General features: G+C 43.6%; 1 long non-coding RNA gene across 9 annotated transcripts; it reads left to right on the top strand.

Annotated features, from left to right (window-relative positions):
* Positions 1-1377: 1377 nt before the first annotated feature.
* Positions 1378-6963, top strand: LOC123145903 (uncharacterized). Of its 9 annotated transcripts, XR_006472531.1 has the most exons (8): positions 1378-1694; positions 1784-1842; positions 2014-2086; positions 2184-3901; positions 4003-4109; positions 5003-5119; positions 5677-5848; positions 6590-6963. It is a non-coding gene; the product is annotated as an uncharacterized lncRNA (long non-coding RNA). The 9 variants fall into 9 exon arrangements; XR_006472534.1 differs by having other exon boundaries at positions 2184-2270; positions 3782-3901; positions 5003-6963; XR_006472528.1 differs by having other exon boundaries at positions 2184-2270; positions 3750-3901; positions 5003-6963.
* Positions 6964-21621: the final 14658 nt, after the last annotated feature.

Here is a 21621-nt window from a genome sequence, read left to right as displayed (position 1 = left end):
GTAAAATTCAAAACGCGAACATTATTTATGAAAAAGTAAGTTTTTTAAAATAGCGGAGACATTTCAAATTTGACAACAAAAATAAAAAACTCAAACAGTTTTTGATTATGTTTACAAATTTTTGATAAACTAAACTTTTTTGAAAATCACAAAAAAAAATTGAATATGTGAACAAATTTTTGATAAAGAGAACATTTTTTAAAACTCTGATAAAAAATTTCGAAAACACAAATATTTTTTAAATCTGTGAACAATTTTTGAAACAAGAATATTTTTTCAAACTAAGAACAAAATATGAAAATTGGAACATTTTTTATGAAATCATGAATATTTTCTAAAACTGTGGAATACTCTTAAAAACGAAAAAGGAACATGAGAAAATAAGCATACAAAACGCAAAAAGAAGATATAAAAAAGAAAATGAAAACCAGCAAGTAAACCGGAACAAGCAGTAAAGAAACAGAGCGGAAAACTCAGTTAAAAAACCCGGAGAAAATCTTCGAGAACGGGCCTAAACAGGAAGTCTGTGCTAGCGTTCAGTGGGCCGGCCCATTCTGCTCGCGCATGTGCACTTAGCTAGCAAATTTACGCAACTGCATCATATAAAGAATCCTGCGGAATGCCACGGTCTGTTTTTTTGTCTGTTTTCTGTTCTCGTTTTTGCTTTATTTCTGACTTTTCTTTACGGACGCTGCTACGCGTCAGCCGGCGGATCTTTTTAAAAGATCCCTAGCCTCGTGATCCGTCGAATCTAATGAATTGAGCGACCGAGCAATGACCTTTTATCATCGCAACATAGGTCGTATTGCGAGAAATTTCTGCAAAATGAGTCATGTTGAAGAGATTTTTGCAAGATATTTCCTTTGCAATAGAGGTCTTGTTTTCAGTTTTTTTGGAGCAACAGAGGTCTTTTTACAATTTAGTTTTTTTTTGCAAAAGAGGTCACACTATAAATTTAATTTTTCTGCAACAGAGGCCCAAACCGAAGCGAGTGTTGGCTAGGAGGGGTGGTACCCATGATGGCGGAGAAGTGCTCGTAGGCCGCACGCAACATGGCCACGTCATCGGAGATCGCGACGTTGTTGATGCATCCAGAAATAAGAGACGAAGGTCTCACCGAGCCTCCTCAGCGATTTGGGCTTCTCGGCCGTCCGATCGTTTTCCTGATGTCGTTTGGGCCGTGGGATCTCGGGCTCGACTCACGTGAGGCGTTGGATATTTACCATATCGTTGTGAGCCGTTAGATAAAATTCTAGTGCGCCCCGGTCATGCCACCGCGCGTAAATAGCCAGCCCCGCCGGGGGCATTTCGGTCATTTCGCGCACTGGGGTATAAAAGACGACGGCTCGCGTGGAGATGACCTAGCCGCCTCCTCCTCTCCCTCCCTCCCACAGCCCCCTCCGTCCCTCCCTCCCGCATGCCTCCTCTCCTCCCACCCACATCGCCGCCGCCACCACCCACCTCCTTGAACGGCGCCGTCGGCGGCCAGATCCACCGCAACAAACCACCCTCCCCCCCAACAACGATGAGCAGCAGCGGAGGGAGGACGAGGAGCACGACGACGGCGGCAGCAGAGAGCAGCAGCAACAGGCGGCGCAGCAGCAGACCTTGGGCAAGATCCATCTGTTGCGCTCGTCCTCCAGCGGCCACCAACACCGCTCCGGCGCCATCAAGGCTCCTCCGACGCCATCAAGGTCAGCCCCCTTCTCCTCTCCTCTTGGATTTCTTCTTCTTCCATTCCCTCCTTGCCGCCTCACGCACGCAACTACTTGACTCGATGTAGGGTGAGGAGGGTGAGGAGGATGACGCCCAGCCATGGAGCAGCAACAACGCAATGTCAAGGTGCGCCCCACTCCCCTCACGCCGTGTTGCTCTGTTTGTTGTTCCTGTTGGGCTGTAGGAGAACCCAACACACCCCTGTCTGGATCCAGGAGGGGGTTGGTGTTGGAGAACCTGAGAATGAGATGCAGCCAGCCTCCAACTCACCCATGCTGCTGCACCAACCTGATGCAGGGACAAACCTCAGCCATGGGGCAGCAGCAACTCAAGCTCAAGGCCTCCCTCTACCTTGATTTACTTTAACCAGGTCATCAGTGTTCCCTGTGTATCATTAATTGCGATCAATTAAGAAGTGAAGACACCATGTTTGGCAATAACCCTTGCTAAGACAAAGGTATATGCAGGTTCTGAAGAGCCACTGTTTGTTCAATTCGTCGAGTCTTCGACCGTCCTGCGGACTGCTGCTAAGTCGAGATGTTGCAAGGCTTCTGGTCTGTAAGCTCTTGTTTTTTCCTTCCTATCTAGCAGTCAAATATATGTGGATTGGTTGTTATGTGCGGCTTCAGTTGTTTCTTAGATGTGTTGGCTGCTCATATCTGGCTAATGTTTTTTTTGATGCATTAGCTTCTCGAGGCTGGATATGGTCTGATTCCTTTGATGGATTAGGGGATCTACTTGGATCCTTTGAATTTTTTGTTGCCATGTGGGAGGCTGGGCTGCATGTCTAGATTCCTGGCCCTTCTTTTGTTCCTTTCTGAATTTGTCTGCTGCTTATGGGTTCGGCGTGGACTATTGTCATTGGCTTGGTTTAAAATATTTTGCCAGTCTCACTATTGGTTTGGGCTGTCCCTGTTTTAGGTTTTATCTTAAGGATTAGTCGTTGGATTATGTTAGTCTCAGATGTATGGCCATATGAATTAGTAACTAATTATGTTAGGCTTAGATGTATGGCCATTTGGATTAGTAACTGATTATGTTAGGCTCAGATGTATGGCCATTTGGATTAGTAACTGATTATGTTAGGCTCAGATGTATGGCCATTTGATTAGTAGTTGATTATGTTAGGCTGAAATGTGACACACGCTTAGGGCCATTTATATTAGTACCTAATTTGTTCTTTGGCTTAAGAAGCAGTTGGATGAATCACATGGCTGGCAAATTGTAGGTGTTGTGCCTGTCATGGTTGCTATTCGGTGGATTTAGGAAGCCATTCTTAGGTGCTTGATTGGAGCTTGTTAAGTAAAGGGGGTGAGATGGGTTGTGTTGATTGATTGATTCAAGATCTGCCTGGTCATTTGTTTTTGGGATCAGACATCTCACACGTTGGTTGAGGGAATGGTGGACCATCATGGGCTCGATTTGTTTCTGTTCGATTGGGGCTTGCAAAAGAGAGGTGCGGGGCAGGCTGCTGTTGGATTATGTCTCCTTGTGTTATTTAGATGTTGTCTTTGTCCATGTGTTTTGGTTAGTCTCTGCTTCGTTGTTTGCGTTGGGGATTAGAGAAGTTTTATGGTTGGTTAAGAAGATGGGCGATCTATTAATGTTGTGCTTGCAGTTGTTTGGATCAGGGTGTTGTTCTTAGGTGCTAGATTTTCATTTGGTCCTTGCTTAGCCATGTAATCATAAGAACGAATAGGTCACATGGTTGATTAGAAAAGAGCATCAAAGGTATGGGCTTATTGTGGTTTCAATCCTGTCAGCTGAAATGTTGTTCTAGGGTGCTAAATTAATTTGGCTATCCAGTAAGCTTCAAGTTTCCACTTTCTAATTTCATATGAGACACCGGTGCTTTCCTATTGGTTGTTCTGGTCGATTCTTTTGTTTTCTGATACTTTGTTTGTTGTGATTTGAATGCTACGTATGTTGATATGCTGGTGCTTGTTTGGTTGCCTCGCTTGTGGTTCTAAGATTTCTTATTTGCTTTGATTATGATGTTTGTTGGTTGATTCTGCTACATCTTTCTTTTTCAGGACTTTGTGTTGTTGTTTTTTATCATCTTCAGGCGAGTCATGCTCTTTCCGAGAAAAGCCAAGAAAGATCGGGCCCCAAGTCGTGATCTTCATCACGTGATGGCCACACTCGGAGCTCTGCCGCCTCCAACTCCACTCCGTTGAGGTTCCAGGTTCACCCTCCCCCGCCAGCAAGCCTTCCAGATCTTGCTTGGCTTTTCTCTCTCGGTCTGTTCGGTTCTGAGCTTTGCATCCTGTTGCGTGTTCCTTCCAGGTCCTCACGGGTTCGTCATGCTGGTGAAGTCACCGATGTTGTCCACGCAAGCACATATTAGGTTGTGGCTCTTCTTCACCTAGGACATCCTCTCGAGCTTCCCCAAGGTGCAGTGTTGTTCCCCGTGGTGTATGTGTATGTTCTTCTTGCTGTGTGCATACCTGATCCTCTATTTCTTTTGTCCATGCTATTTGACAATCAACTATGAAATTAAATAATGCTCTACCATCTGTGGTATTTTGTTTCTGTGATATGTATGAATTTAGTGATTATGTAAGTTTGTCGTTGAGATTTTACTTTCAAGATGGTTCCATTTGGATATATGAATTAACAAGAGATTACGATTAGTGCAGACCAGTTGTTCAAAATATAAAACTTGAGTTCCTTTCAGTTTACTTAGTGCATATATTATTCTTGCCACGTTCGTAACTATCAATTGCAGCATTGATACTGTTAATTGGATGATCAATATTGGATAGGAAAAGAGGTTGTATGAACTGAAATAGGAAACAAGCCTTTAGTGCAAAATGTGTTTGCTCAACTAATTTAAGCTCAGAGTCTCTCTGTTTTACTATGTATCCAATGACTTCTTTCTTACATCATTGGCATAATCTTGGAGATTCAGTTGAGTTAAAAAGAATCATGACATATGATATTTTCCAACTTACCTTTGGACTAGAAATTATATCTCACACATGTTCACTTTGATCTTGCAGTTTGCTTCAGCCATGTTTTACGCATATTTCCTTTCACACCCCTTTCATACATGGGCTCTCACACATGCTCACTTTGATCTTGAAGTTTACCCTGATGGTAGTAGTGCCTTTGTTAGTTCTTGCATCTGGTTGCTCCAATGCCAGTAAAACAGTGTATGAGCCCCTTTCAGTCTGTAACTGCCAGAGAGCCCAGTGAAAATGCCTGAGCTCCTGCTGATATATAGGTTTCAAATGATGTTTTATTTTGTGTTCTTTTCTCAAACATACTACTATTTTTTTTATAGAAATGGGGGGAGGTCGGATATGATATGATATGACATGTTGATATGTTCATTTGCCGGAGGGTCGGATCTCAAGGGGCAGAGATCAGTCCTCCAGAGCTGTTGGGCAGAAGAAGATGGGTAAGCTCCTATTGCTCTTCTATGTTGATTTAGCAGAAGAAAGAAAATTAGGAAGAGTATCTGCAGATATATTTTGATGCTCTCGGTCTCATTCATGATTTATCCTATAGCTAGGTCTCTTTCATGTGCATATCCTATGTTAGTGCATCGCCTGCTAGCTGTTGATTTACTCTTTGTCGTAAAATGGTTAGAAAAAATACTTTATTATCATGGTTCTGATTGTGCACCTTTTTGGCTTATAAAAAAAGAATAATTTTTTGAGCATCAACAACTGATTCCCAAGCTGCATGCAGGTACTGATTTCTGCCTTGGCTCCATGCAACGACTCATTCTTTGTTTTCATAGGAATCGTTCGATTCAATTTTTGCTTTGTGTGAGGAATCGTTGGATTCAATTTTTGCTTTGTCTTGTACTAAACACATACATCCAACTACACATCCATCCAACTTTAGATTCTTAATCTGGTCTGCATACTAATGGGACATAAAATAGTGGTCCTGTAGTTAAATTATGATGTCCACTATTATTGATGCCTTCACCTTGATACCTTATTGCAGGAAGAGCAAATTGCATACTTTATGAACTAATTGTCTCGATTATATGGTTGGTGACCAACTAATTTTCTCAGTCAAGCAGTTACTCTTTCAGCAGTTTTGTACCATTTGATTTAGAAGGCGGCTCTCTCTCATCTACTGAAGAACACACACTGCACTTCTATAGGCTAATAAGGTATGTTCCTGTTTTCAGAAGAAAAAAATTGTATCTCATGTATGTTGGTCCTCTCGCTTTTTTCCATGTTTCTGTTGATGCAAGTAGCAACTACAAACAGTCCCTGTGTGTGAAACTTTTTTTGGCAGTGTTAATTTATTATGCAAATGGTTGTAGCTTTATTTAGTATGGTCTTCTAAGTTCTAACCGTGACTTGGTTTCTTAGAAAGTGAACCTCACAAATAAGTTAAAACCGACGATCGTTTCTGGAACATAGGTACACAATCACAAGCCCTTAGCATTATGTCAGGTGATCCACCTTAACCCTCTTAGAGACAAAAATACCGTTTCGTTCTGAGAATATATTCAGACGACAGAAAGTTGTTGTCTATTTTGTGAAGAGAATAATGATCTGATTGAAAGGGAAATAAGTGATAACTGGAGATCCTTTGGTTGCCTACTTCCTGATTTGGATCTTAACAGTATACAGTCTGAATAAGACAGTGGTAAGAGATGCATCAAAACCTGAATAATTTGTATCTCTGCACCTTTAGTACTCCTAATGCTTTTCAATGGATGCTTAGTAAATGGCTTCGCACAAGCGAAACCAGCTGAAACTAACATGCTGAGAATACAAGCTCAAGTGTAAGAGTACAAGTAGTGATCTAAACGCTCTTATATTTCTTTACGGAGAGAGTAACATCTATTTATTCTAAGCATTTTGCTAAATGACTGCATGACATTAATTGCAATGTTTTTTAGGCATCTCAGCTTTTGTGGGTAAATGGATCCACGTACAGGTTGACGTTGGGGATCATTTGCCTGTACACCAACTATCTCATGATTTGTTTTACCGCTGACTACCATGACGTGGTCTAAAGACTAAACTTTGAGGATTTTGTAGAATTGGCTTGTGTTAAGCATTTGTACTGTGATTTTAAACTACTAATGTGGTTCATACTAAAACAATAATACCATGTATCACTTAGTTCTCTGTTTTGTACTCAACCATTACTATTATATGTGTTTTGCTTCCTCCTCAAGAAGTATTATTTTCATTTTCATATAGGGCCTTTAAGATGGGATTCCATAATTGTTCATGTTCATTCCATATACTAATATATGAAGTTTTTTTACATTATGTACTATGTTTTGAACATGCTATAGCTGGGACTGGGCTGAAACAGATGGAAGTTTCTTCTTCATTTTGTTGTTATCCTATATGAATGCATATGATAAACCTGAATTCCTACTGTCTTGGCATTACCTGATTGACCAAAATATTGGGACCGGCACCCTCGCGCCAAGGCGCGATCCCAATCTAGTTTTCAAGAAAGCGGAGTTCGTGTCGCCCTCGCAGAGCGAGCCGAAGCGGACTCGCTGCCCCACAATCGATCTCTCGAGGGAGGCGAGGCCAAGGTACGCGCGCGTTCTGGGTGGCGCCGATTCACTTGGAACAAAAAGAGGTATTTTTTTGAAACACAAGGAGAGGCATTTGTGCTCCGTCCATAACTACAATCACAAAGAACACGTTCAGTCAAGGATTGACTTGGCTGGCTAGTCCACGCCCGACCCGAGCATGGCTCGTTCGTGAACCATGCGAATACACGCTCGGCACACGATCAGACTCAGACTCAGATCACTACCGGGCAAACTTCGTCGCTTTACATATGTAATCCTCTCCCCCGCTCGGCACATACCTCTTTACCACGGATCACACACATCTTTGTTAAGTTGTATCGCACACACACATTTGTCTGGCCGACCGTTTTTGTTGTTTTGCCTGATCGAAAACAGTTAATTCGAGTAAACTGTATGACGTATATCACACACACCTTGATTTGGCTGACCGTTTCTGTCGTTTTGGTCATCGCAAACAGTTTGTATGGATCAACTGTATGCCATGTATTGGATACACAACTCTAATTTGAATCGTTCTTGATGTCTACGCCATCGCACACAGTTCGTCTTACTGGTGACAGTTTTATTACGGCACCGTTTGTGATTCATGCATCACACATAGTTTAGTCGAAGGGTCTCTCATTCATGTGCCGCGTTAGCTGGTCGCCGCACTCGTGTGATCGAGTGTATGGTGACGGCGGTGCTTAGATCCCATGACGCGCGGGGGAGAGGATTTATTATTCATGCTAGAATGTATTTAAGTTTGATAATGGGAAACATGATATTTATTATTTATGCTAGAATGTATTGATCGGAAACTTAAATACATAAACAAATACCGTGTCCCTAGTAAGCCTCTACTAGACTAGCTCGTTGATCAAATATGATTAAGGTTTTCTAACCATAGACATGTGTTGTCATTTGATAATGGGATCACACCATTAGGAGAATGATGTGATGGACAAGACCCATCCATTAGCTTAGCATAATAATCGTTCAGTTTTATTGCTATTGATTTCTTCATGTCAAATACATATTCCTTCGACTATGAGATTATGCAATTTCCGGATACTGGAAGAATACCTTGTGTTCTGTCAAACGTCACAATGTAACTGTGTGATCATAAAGATGCTCTACAGGTATCTCCGAAGGTGTTTGTTGAGTTGGCATAGATCGAGATTAGGATTTGTCACTCCGATTATCGGAGAGGTATCTCTGGGCCCTCTCGGTAATACACATCATAAGCTTGCAAGAAAACGACTAAGGAGTTAGTCACAAGGTGATGTATTACGGAACGAGTAAAGAGACTTGTCCGTAACGAGATTGAACTAGGCATGAAGATACCGACGATCGAATCTCGGGCAAGTAACATACCGATGGACAAAGGGAATTACATATGTTGTCATAACAGTTCGACCGATAAAGATCTTCGTAGAATATATAGGAGCCAATATAGGCATCCAGGTTCCGCTATTGGTTATTGACCGAAGAGGTGTCTCGGTCATGTCTACATAGTTCTCAAACCCGTAGGGTTCACACGCTTAACGTTCATTGACGATATAGTGTTATATATGTTGTATGTTTTGGTGACCGAATGTTGTTCGGAGTCCCGGATGAGATCACGGACATGATGAGGAGTCTCTAAATGGCCGAGAGGTAAGGATTGATATATATGACAATGGTATTTGGACACCGGAAGTGTTTTGGGACGTACCGGAAAGGAATCAGGTCACCGGAAGGGGTTCTGAGCACCCCCTCGGAAAGTTATGGGTCTTATGGGCCAAAGAATGGGACAGACCAGCCCACAAGGGGGCTGGTGCGCCTCCTCCCTTGTTTGGCCAGCCCTAGGGAAGGAAAAGCGGGGGGGGGGGGGGAGGGGGTCTAGCCCCTACTGCATTTCCCTCTCATGGGAGAAAGGAAAGGGGGGGGTGCCACCCTCCCCTGCGTTTCCCCGCACTACAAATAAGGAAAGGGGGCATGGCTTGGGAGGGACCCAGAGTAGGATTCCTCCTACTTGGGCGCCTCCTTTGGCTGCTCCTCCCTCCCTCCCACCTATATATATGTAGGAGGGGGGCACCTAGCACACAACAGACAATTGCCTAGCCTTCTGCGGTGACCCCCTCCAGCGTTTACACCCCCGGTCATATTTTCGTAGTCCTTAGGCGAAGCCCTGCGGAGATCACTTCACCGTCACCACGCCATCGTGCTGCCGGAACTCATCTACTACCTCGCCGTCTTACTGGATCAAGAAGGTGGAAGACGTCACCATGTTGAACGTGTGCAGACCGCGGAGGTGCCGTACGTTCGGTACTTGATCGGTTGGAGCGCGAAGAAGTTCGACTACATCAACAACGTTGTTAAACGCTTCCGCTTACGGTCTATGAGGGTACATAGACACACTCTCCCCTCTCATTGCTATGCGTCTCCTTGATAGATCTTGCGTGTGCGTAGAATTTTTTTTGTTTTCCATGCAGCATTTCCCAATAGTGGCATCATGAGCTAGGTCTATGCGTAGATGATATGCACGAGTAGAACACAAAGAGTTGTGGGCGGTGATAGTCATACTGCTTACCACCAACGTGTTATTTTCATTCGGCGGCGGTATTGTGGGATGAAGCGGCCCGGACCAACCTTACATCTCCACGTACATGAGACCAGTTCCATGGACTGACATGCAACTAGTTTTGCATAAAGGTGGCTGGCCGGTGTCTGTTTCTCCTACTTTAGTTGAGTCAAATTTGGCTGCGGCCGGTCCTTGAAGAAGGTTAAAACAACAAACTTGATGAATCATCACTATGGTTTTGTGGTAAGAACGGTTCTTGCTAGAAGCCGGTAGCAGCCACGTAAAACATGCAACAACAAAGTAGAGGACGTCGAACTTGTTTTTGCAGGGCATGTTGTGATGTGATAAGAAGGAAATATGCCCTAGAGGCAATAATAAAGTTGTTATTTTATATTTCCTTATTTCATGATAAATGTTTATTATTCATGCTAGAATTGTATTAACCGGAAACTTGATACATATGTGGATACATAGACAAAACACCGTGTCCCTAGTGAGCTTCTACTAGACTAGCTCGTCAATCAAAGATGGTTAAGTTTCCTAACCATAGACATGTGTTGTCACTTTATAAATGGGATCACATCATTATGAGAATGATGTGATGGACAAGACCCATTCGTTAGCTTAGCATTATGATCGTTCAGTTTTATTGCTATTGCTTTCTTCATGTCAAATACATATTCCTCCGACTATGAGATTATGCAACTCCTGGATACCGGAGGAATGCCTTGTGTGCTATCAAATCTCACAACGTAACTGGGTGATTATAAAGATGCTCTACAAGTATCTCCGAAGGTGTTTGTTGGGTTGGCATAGATCGAGATTAGGATTTGTCACTCTGAGTATCGGAGAGGTATCTCTGGGCCCTCTCGATAATGCACATCATAAGAATCCTTGCAAGCAAAGTGACTAATCAGTTAGTTACAGGATGATGCATTACAGAACGAGTAAAGTGACTTGCTGGCAACGAGATTGAACTAGGTATGAAGATACCGACGATCGAATCTCGGGCAAGCAACAAACCGATGACAAAGGGAATAACGTATGTTGTCATAACGGTTCGACCGACAAAGATCTTCGTAGAATATGTGGGAGCCAATATGAGCATCCAGGTTCCGCTATTTGTTATTGACCGGAGAGATGTCTTGGTCATGTCTACATAGTTCTCGAACCCGTAGGGTCCACACGCTTAACGTTAAATGATGATATTGTATTATATGAGTTATGTGATTTGGTGACCGAATGTTGTTTGGAGTCCCAGATGAGACCACAGACATGACGAGGAGTCTTGAAATGGTCAAGCTGTAAAGATCGATATATAGGACGATGGTATTCGGTCACCGGAAGTGTTCCGGAGGGTACCGGGTACTTATCGGGTCACCAGAAAGGAGTTTCGGGCACCCCCGGCAAAGATGTGGGCCTTATGGACCAAGAGAGGGAACACATCAGCCCACAAGGGGCTGGTGCACCCCTATATAGGCCAGCCCCATGAGGAGGTGAAGGAAAGAGGGGACGGCAAGGGAAGTGTGGAGTAGGACTCCCCCTTCCTTCCCTCTCCCCCCTCTTTCCTCCCCCCTTGTTTATACAAGGTAAGGGGGCGCCACTTGGGAAACCCCAAGTAGGATTCGGATCCTACTTGGGGCGCCCCTTGGCTTCCTCTCCTCCCCTCCCACCTATATATATGTTGGAAGGGAGGCGCCTAGAACACAAACAAACAATTGTTAGCCGTGTGCGGCGTCCCCCTCCACAGTTTACGCCTCCGGTCATATTCTCGTAGTGCTTAGGCGAACCCCTACGCGGATCACTTCACCATCACCGTCACCACGCCATCGTGCTGGCAGAACTCATCTACTTCCTCGACACTCTACTGGATCAAGTGTTCGAGGGACATCATCGAGCTGAACGTGTGCAGAACTCAGAGGTGCCGTACATTCGGTGCTTGATCGGTCAGAACGAGAAGAAGTTCCACTACATCAACCGCGTTGGAAAATGCTTCCACTTTTGCTCTACGAGGGTACGTAGACACACTCTCCCCCTCTCGTTGCTATGCATCTCCTATATAGATCTTGCGTGAGCGTAGGAATTTTTTTCAAATTGCATGCTACATTCCCGAACATGATATGGTCAAGATATGACGTGATATATGTTGATGTATGAGATGATCTTGTTTTGTAATATCGACAACCAACAAGAGCCTTAGGGTTGTCTCTTTATTGTATGAAGTGCAAGCGCCATGTAATTGCTTTACTGTATCACTATGCGTTAGCGACTGTTGTAGAAGCAGTATTTGGCGTGACAACCTCGACGCAACAACGCTACGATGGAGATCAAGGTGTCGAGCCGGTTACGATGGAGATCATGACGATGCTTTGCAGATGGAGATCAAAAGCACAAGATGATGATGGCCATATCATGTCACATATTTTGATTGCATGTGATGTTTATCTTTTATGCATCTTATTTTGCTTAGAACGGCGCTAGCATTATAAGATGATCTCTTCACTTAATTTCAAGATAAAAGTGTTCTCCCTGAGTATGCACCGTTGCTACAGTTCATTGTTTCGAGACAACACATGATGATCGGGTGTGATAGACTCTACGTTCACATACAACAGGTCTAAGACAGTTTTGTGCATGCATAATACTTGGGTTAAACTTGACGTGCCTATCATGTACAGACATGGTCTCAAAACACTAGAGACCGAAAGGTCGAACATGAGTCATATAGTAGATATGATCAACATAGAGATGTTCACCATTGATGACTACCCCATCTCACGTGCTGTTCAGACATGGGTTAGTTGATTTGGATCATGTATCACTTAGATAACTTGAGGGATGTTTATTTAAGTGGGAGTTCTTAAGTATTTTGATTAATTGAACTTAATTTATCATGAGCTTAGTCTAAATAGTTTTGCATATCTATGTTGTAGATCAATAGCTCACGGTATAGCTCCCTTATTTTGATATGTTCCTAGAGAAAACTAAGTTGAAAGATCATAGTAGCAATGACGCGGACTGGGTCCGTGATCTGAGGATTATCCTCATTGTTGCACAAAAGAATTATGTCCTTGATGCACTGCTAGGTGACAAACCTATTGCAGGAGCAGATGCCGAGGTTATGAACTTTTGGCAAGCTCGATATGATGACTACTTGATAGTTTAGTGTGCTATCCTTTACGGCTTAGAACCAGGACTTCAAAAACGTTCTGAACACCACGGAGCATATGAGATGTTCCAAGAGATGAAATTGGTATTTCAGACTCATGACCGTGTCGAGAGGTATAAGACCTCTGACAAGTACTTTGCCTACAAGATGGAGGAGAATAGCTCAACCAGTGAGCATATGCTTAGAATGTCTGGGTACTACAATCGCTTGAATCAAGTAGGAGTTAATCTTCCAGATAAGATAGTGATTAACAAAGTTCTCTAGTCACTCTCACCAAGCTACTAGAACTTCGTGATGAACAATAATATGCAAGGGATGACGAAAATGATTCCTGAGCTCTTCACGATGCTGAAATCGACAAAGGTAGAAATCAAGAAGGAGCAGCAAGTGTTGATGGTTAACAAGACCACTAGTTTCAAGAAAAGGGCAAGGGAAATAAAGGGAACTTCAAGAAGAATGGCAAGCAAGTTTCCACTGCCATGAAAAAGCCCAAAGCTAGACCCAAGCCTGAAACTGAGTGCCTCTACTGCAAAGGCAATGGTCACTGGAAGCAGAACTGCCCCAAATACTGAGTGGATAAGAAGGATGGCAAAGTAAACAAAGGTAGATTTGATATACGTGTTATTGATGTGTGCCTTACTAGTGTTCGTAGTAGCCCTTGGGTATTTGATACCGGTTCAGCTGGTAAGATTAGTAACTCGAAATAGGAGTTGTAGAATAAACAGAGACTAGTTAAGGGCGAGGTGACGATCTGTGTTGGAAGTGATTCCAAGGTTAATACGATCACCATCGCACACTCCCTCTACCTTCAGGATTAGTGTTGAAGCTAAATAAATGTTATTTGGTGTTTGCATTGAGCATGAATATGATTTGATCATGTTTATTGCAATATGGTTATTCATTTAACTCAAAGAATAATTGTTGTTCTATTTACATGAATAAAACCTTCTATGGTCATACACCCAATGTGAATGGTTTATTGAATCTCGATCATAGTGATACACATATTCATAATATTGATGCCAAAAGATGAAAAGTTGATAATGATAGTGCAACATAATTGTGGTACTACCGTTTATGTCATATTGGTGTAAAGCGCATGAAGAAACTCCATGCGGATGGACTTTTGGAATCACTTGATTATGAATCATTTGATACTTGTGAACCATGCCTCATGGGAAAGATGACTAAAACTCCGTTCTCCGGAACAATGGAGCGAGCTAGTGACTTATTGGAAATAATACATACCGATGTATGCGGTTCGATGAGTGTTGAAGCACGCGGTGGGTATCGTTATTTTCCAAAACTTCACAAATGATTTGAGTAGGTATATATGGGTATATCTACTTGATGAAACACAAGTCTGAAACTTTGAAAATTTCAAAGAATTTCAGAGTGAAGTGGAGAATCATCGTAACAAGAAAATAAAGTTTCTATGATCTGACCACGGAGGCGAATATTTGAGTTACGAGTTTGGACTTCATTTAAAACAATGTGGAATAGTTTCACAACTAACGCCACCTAGAACACCACAGCATAATGGTGTGTCCGAATGTCGTAACCGTACTTTATTGGATATGGTGCATTTTATGATGTCTCTTATCAATTTACCACTATCGTTTTTGGGTTATGCATTAGAGACAACCGTATTCACATTAAATAGGGCATCGTGCAATCTGTTGAGACGACACCGTATGAACTATGGTTTGGCAAGAAACCTAAGTAGTCGTTTCCTAAAGTTTGGTGTTGTTACACTTATGTCAAAAGGCATCAGCCTGATAAGCTCGAACCCAAATAGGAGAAGTGCATCTTCATAGGATACCCTAAGGAAACAATTGGGTACATCTTCTACCATAGATTCGAAGGCAAGATCTTTGTTGCCAAGAATGGAACCTTTCTAGAGAAGGAGTTTATCTCGAAAGAAGTGAGTGGGAGGAAAGTATAACTTGATGAGGTAATCGTACCTTCTATCAAATTGGAAAGTAGCGCATCAGAGAAACCCGTTCCCGTGATGCCAACACCAACTACAGAGGAAGCTAATGATGATGATCATGAAACTTTGGATCTAGTTACTACTGGACTTCGTAGGTCGAACAGAGCACGTTCCGCACCAGAGTGCTACGGTAATCCTATCCTGGAAGTCATGTTATTAGATCATGGCGAACCTACAAACTACGAAGAAGCTATGATGAGTCCAGATTCCGATAAATGTCTTGAGGCCATGAAATCTGAGATACGGTCCATGTATGAGAACAAAGTGTGGACTTTGGGGGATTTGCCCAATGACCGGCAAGCCATTGAGAATAAATGGATTTTCAAGAGGAAGACGAACGTTGATGGTAATATCACTATATACAAAGCTTGACTTGTCACAAAAGTTTTTTCGATAAGTTCAAGGGGTTGACTACGATGAAACTTTCTCACCTGTAGCGATGCTTATGTCCGTCCAAATCATGTTAGCCATTGCCAGATTTTATAATTATGAAATCTGGCAAATGGATGTCAAAAACTGCTTTCCTTAATGGATATTAAAGAATAGTTGTATATGAAGCAACCAAAAGGTTTTGTCGATCCTAAAGGTGCTAACAGAGTGTGCAAGCTCCAGCGATCCATCTATGGACTGGTGCAAGCATCTCGGAGTTGGAATATACGCTTTGATGAGGTGAAGCATGTATTTATAAGAAAGTGAGGGAGCTCTGTAGAATTTCTGATATTTTATGTGGATGACATATTGTTGATTGGAAATGATATAGAATTTCTGGATAGCATAAAAGGATACTTGAATAAGAATTTTTCAATGAAAGACCTCAGTGAAGCAGCTTATATATTGGGCATCAAGATCTATAGGGATAGATCGGGACGCTTAATAGGACTTTCACAAAGCACATACCTTGACAAGATTTTGAAGAAGTTCAAAATGGACCATTCAAAGAAAGGGTTCTTGCCTGTGTTGCAAGGTGTTAAATTGAGTAAGACTCAAAACTCAACCACGACAGAAGATAGAGAGAGAATGAAAGTCATTCCCTATGCCTCAGCCATAGGTTCTGTAAAGTATGCCATGCTGTGTACCAAACATGTTGTGTACCTTGCCATGAGTTTGGCAAGGGGATACAATAGTGATCTAGGAGTAGATCACTAGACAGCGGTCAAAATTCTCCCTAAGGAGATATTTCTCGGTTATGGACGTAATAAAGAGTTTGTCATAAAGGGGTACGTCGATGCAAGCTTTGACACCGATTCGGATGACTCTGAGTCTCAATCTAGATATGTATTCAAAGTGGGAACAAATAGCTAGAGTAGCTCCATGCAGAGCATTGTAGACATAGAAATTTGGAAAATACATACAGATCTGAATGTGACAGACCCGTTGACTAAACTTCTCTCACAAGCAAAACATGATCACTCCTTAGTACTCTTTGGGTGTTAATCACATGTCGATGTGAACTATATTATTGACTCTAGTAAACTCTTTGGGTGTTGGTCACATGGCGATGTGAATTATGGGTGTTAAATCACATGGTGATGTGAACTAGATTATTGAATCTAGTACAAGTGGGAGACTGAAGGAAATATACCCTAGAGGCAATAATAAAGTTGTTATTTTATATTTCCTTATTCATGATAAAGGTTTATTATTCATGCTAGAATTGTATTGCTCGGAAACTTAAATACATGTGTGAATACATAAACAAATACCATGTCCCTAGTAAGCCTCTACTAGACTAGCTCGTTGATCAAAGATGGTTAAGGTTTCCTAACCATAGACATGTGTTGTCATTTGATAATGGGATCATATCATTAGGAGAATGATGTGATGGACAAGACCCATCCATTAGCTTAGCATAATGATCGTTCAGTTTTATTACTATTGCTTTCTTCATGTGAAATACATATTCCTTCGACTATGAGATTATGTAACTCCCGGATACCGGAGGAATACCTTGTGTTCTATCAAATGTCACAACATAACTGGGTGATCATAAAGATGCTCTACAGGTATCTCCGAAGGTGTTTGTTGAGTTGGCATAGATCGACATTAGGATTTTTCATTCCGAGTATCGGAGAGGTATCTCTGGGCCCTCTCGGTAATACACACCATAAACTTGCAAGTAAACGACTAAGGAGTTAGTCACAAGGTGATGTATTACGGAACGAGGAAAGAAACTTGACCGTAACGAGATTGAACTAGCTATGAAGATACCGACGATCGAATCTTGGGCAAGTAACATACCGATGGACAAAGGGAATTACGTATGTTGTCATAACGGTTCGGCCGATAAAGATCTTCGTAGAATATGTAGGAGCCAATATGGGCATCCAGGTTCCGCTATTGGTTATTGACTGGAGAGGTGTCTCGGTCATGTCTACGTAGTTCTTGAACCCATATGGTCCGCATGCTTAACGTTCGTTGACGATATAGTGTTATATGAGTTATATGTTTTTGTGACCGAATGTTGTTCGGAGACCCGAATAATATCATGGACATAACAAGGAGTCTTGAAATGGTCGAGAGGTAAAGATTTATATATAGGACTATGGTATTTGGACACGGGAAGGGGTTCCGGGCACCCCCCCCAGAAAGTTATGGGCCTTATGGGCCAAAGGAGGGGACAGACCAGCCCACAAGGGGGCTAGTGCGCCTCCTCCCTTGTTTGGCCAGCCCTAGGGAAGGAAAAGGGGGAGGGCTAGCCCCTCCCACCTTTCCCTCTCATGGGAGAAAGGAAAGGGGGGGCGCCACCCTCCCTTGCCTTTCCCCGCACTCCAAATAAGGAAAAGGGGCGTGGCTTGGGAGGGACCCCAAGTAGGATTCCTCCTACTTGGCAGCCTCCTTTGGCTGCTCCTCCCTCCCTCCTACCTATATATATGTGGGAGGGGGGCACCTAGCACACAACAGACAATTTCCTAGCCGTGTGTGGCGACCCCCTCCACCATTTACACCCTCGGTCATATTTTCATAGTGCTTAGGCGAAGCCCTGCAGAGATCACTTCACCATCACCGTCACCATGTCGTCGTGCTGCGGGAACTCATCTACTACCTCGCCTTCTTACTGGATCAAGAAGGCGGAGGACGTCACCGAGCTGAATGTGTGCAGAACGTGGAGATGACGTACGTTCGGTACTTGATCGGTTGGAGCACGAAGAAGTTCGACTACATCAACCACGTTGTTAAACGATTCCGCTTACGGTCTACAAGGGTACATAGACACACTCTCCCCTCTCATTGCGATGCATCTCCTTGATAGATCTTGCGTGTGCATAGAATTTTGTTTTGTTTTCCATGCAACATTTCCCAACAGTGGCATCATGAGCCAGGTCTATGCGTAGATGATCTGCACGAGTAGAACATAAAGAGTTGTGGACGGTGATAGTCAGACTGCTTACCACCAACGTCTTGTTTTGATTCGGCGGTATTATCGGATGAAGCGGCCTGGACCAACCTTACATGTCCACGTACATGAGACCACTTCACGGACTGACAGACAACTAGTTTTGCATAAAGGTGGATGGCGGGTGTCTGTTTCTCCTACTTTGGTTGACTCAAATTTGACTGCGGCCGGTCCTTGGTGAAGGTTAAAACAACAAACTTGATGAATCGCCGTTGTGGTTTTATGCGTAGGTAAGAACGGTTCTTGCTAGAAGCCTGTGGCAGCCACGTAAAACTTGCAACAACAAAGTAGAGGACGTCTAACTTGTTTTTGCAGGGCATGTTGTGATGTGATATGGTCAAGATATGATGTGATATATGTTGATGTACGAGATGATCATGTTTTGTAATATTGACAACCGGCAGGAGCCTTAAGGTTGTCTCTTTATTGTATGAAGTGCAAGCGCCATGTAATTGCTTTAATTTATCACTATGCATTAGCAATAGTTGTAGAAGCAATAGTTGGCGTGACAACCTCGACACAACGACGCTACGATGGAGATCAAGGGGTCGAGCCGGTGACGATGGAGATCATGACGATGCTTTGGAGATGGACACCAAAAGCACAAGATGATGATGGCCATATCATGTCACATATTTTGATTGCATGTGATGTTTATCTTTTATGCATCTTATTTTGCTTAAAACAGCGATATCATTATAAGATGATCCTTTCACTTAATTTCAAGATAAAAGTGTTCTCCCTGAGTATGCACTATTGCTACAGTTTGTCGTTTCGAGACACCACGTGATTATCGGGTGTGATAGACTCTACGTTCACATACAACGGATGTAAGACAGTTTTGCGCATGCATAATACTTGGGTTAAACTTGACAAGCCTATCATGTACAGACATGGTCTCGGAACACTGGAGACCAAAAGGTCGAACATGAGTCATATAGTAGATATGATCAACATAGAGATGTTCGCCATTGATGACTGCCCCATCTCACGGACATGGGTTAGTTGATTTGGATCATGTATCACTTAGATAACTTGAGGGATGTTTATTTAAGCGGGAGTTTTTCAGTAATTTGATTAATTGAACTTAATTTATCATGAACTTAGTCTTAATAGCTTTGCATATCTATGTTCGAGATCAATAGCTCGCGGTATAGCTCCCTTATTTTAATATGTTCCTAGAGAAAACTAAGTTGAAAGATCATAGTAGCAATGATCCGGACTGGGTCCATGATCTGAGGATTATCCCTTGTTTGGCCTCCTCCCTTGTTTGGCCAGCCCTAGGGAAGGAAAAGGGGGAGGGCTAGCCCCTCCTGCCTCTATATCTCTTGGGGGAAAGGAAAAGGGGGCGCCACCCTCCCCTGCCTTTCCCCATACTCCAAATAAGGGAAGGGGGGCACGGCTTGGGAGGGAACCCAAGTAGGATTCCTCCTACTTGGGCGCCTCCTTTGGCTACTCCTCCGTTACTCCCACCTATATATATGTGGGAGGTGGGCACGTAGCACACAACAGACAATTGCCTACCCGAGTGCGGCGCCCCCTCCACCGTTTACACCCCCGGTCATATTTTCGTAGTGCTTAGGCATAGCCCTGTGGAGATCTCTTCATCGTCACCGTCACCATGCCGTCGTGCTGCCGGAGCTCATCTACTACCTCGCCATCTTGCTGGATCAAGAAGGCAGAGGATGTCACCGAGCTGAACATGTGCAGAACACGGAGGTGCCTTACGTTCAGTATTTGATCGGTTGGAGCGCGAAGAAGTTCGACTACATCAACCGCGTTTGTAAACGCTTCCACTTACGGTCTACGAGGGTACGTAGACACACTATCCCCTCTCGTTGCTATGTATCTCCTTGATAAATCATGCATGTGCATAGGATTTTTTTATTTTCCATGCAATGTTTCCCAACACTGTTAGCATTGCCGGACCTCAAAGCGGCTTTGTTAGCACCACTGGCGCTGAAGCAGGTGGCAGCCGCGGGCCTTCGGTGCCCACCAGCAAAGCCTGCATGCAAGCAGCCTTCCCTGACCAAGGAGAAGCCCATGTAGCTGATTGTGATGGAGGTCGTCCAGGTCCTCAACCACGGCGAGGAGCCGCCAAACCAATTATGTTTCAATGCGAAGTGTGAACTATCCTCGAACATGAAATGGAGAGATCAGATTAGAAGTTGCACATGAATGTGTTATCAAATATCTATCCCGAGCCTCCTCTCCGATGTTCCACATAGAAAAAGTATTTACTAACACATGCAGGGATACCCAAAAAGGACACAATTAATTCTTAGATCAATACCCTTTGCCTGACGCAGTGCTGCCCCCCCTCCCCGCCCGCGGCCACTTGCCTCTGCTGCCACAGTGGCAGCCTCCAACTCGGGCTCCTTGCGCGCCTCCTCACAGTTTCCTCGATCTCGCCTGAGGGTGTCCCGGACTAATGGGTCCTCGGGTTTCCGTCCTATCTCTCATGGGTCGGACTGGTGGGTCGCTCTTGTTTCATCGGTACAGACGACCCCATCTTCTAGCTAGAAGGAAACCTCTGAAGACTTGGGGTGTCCTCCATGCCTTGGTAGCGTAACCAGCATGTTTATCCTCTGATGGTAACCGACCATATGTAACCCTAGGTACCCCTGGTGTCTATATAAACCAGAGGGTTAGTCGGTAAAGAGGATCATGATACCCATCTAGAGTTTAGTTCATCCGATCTCGTGGTAGATCAACTATGTAATTGTCATATTCACACATGAAACAATCAAGCAAGACATAGTGTTTTACCTCTTCGAGAGGGCCCGGACCTGGGTAAATGCTGTCTCTATGTTCCCTGTTACCCATCGATCCAAGATCCACAGCTTGGGACCCACAACCCGAGATCCGCCGCTATTGACACCGACATTGGTGCTTTCATTGAGAGTTCTAATGTGGGATCGTCAAAGGATTGGATGGCTCTCTTAGTCCTCGCCAATGGCATCTGCACGGGGACGTCTTCGTACCCGGCTAGCTCTTCGCGTTCGGCAACATTGTTCTACACGCCAACCCGACCGGCCACCTTGACCAGATCAAGAGTTCCGCCCCTGAGCAGGAAATTAGGTTTGGTAACCCGGAGTACGTCGCCAATGCTCGGGGTGATCTGATCCTTACCGGGTTCTCAGCCTTACTTGAGGGGCCCGGTAATCCCGAAGCCTTAACTTCGGACCTACTCCTCGACCCCATCTCCGGATCGGCCTCTATCTTAGACCCAGCTTCGAGCTTGGATCCGATCTCAACATCCGAGGACCAGGGG

Source organism: Triticum aestivum, chromosome 6D (genome assembly GCF_018294505.1).
Source record: "Triticum aestivum cultivar Chinese Spring chromosome 6D, IWGSC CS RefSeq v2.1, whole genome shotgun sequence".
NCBI classification, from domain to species: Eukaryota; Viridiplantae; Streptophyta; class Magnoliopsida; order Poales; family Poaceae; genus Triticum; species Triticum aestivum.
Note: the sequence above shows the minus strand (reverse complement) of the source record. Positions and strands in the feature narration are given on the sequence as shown.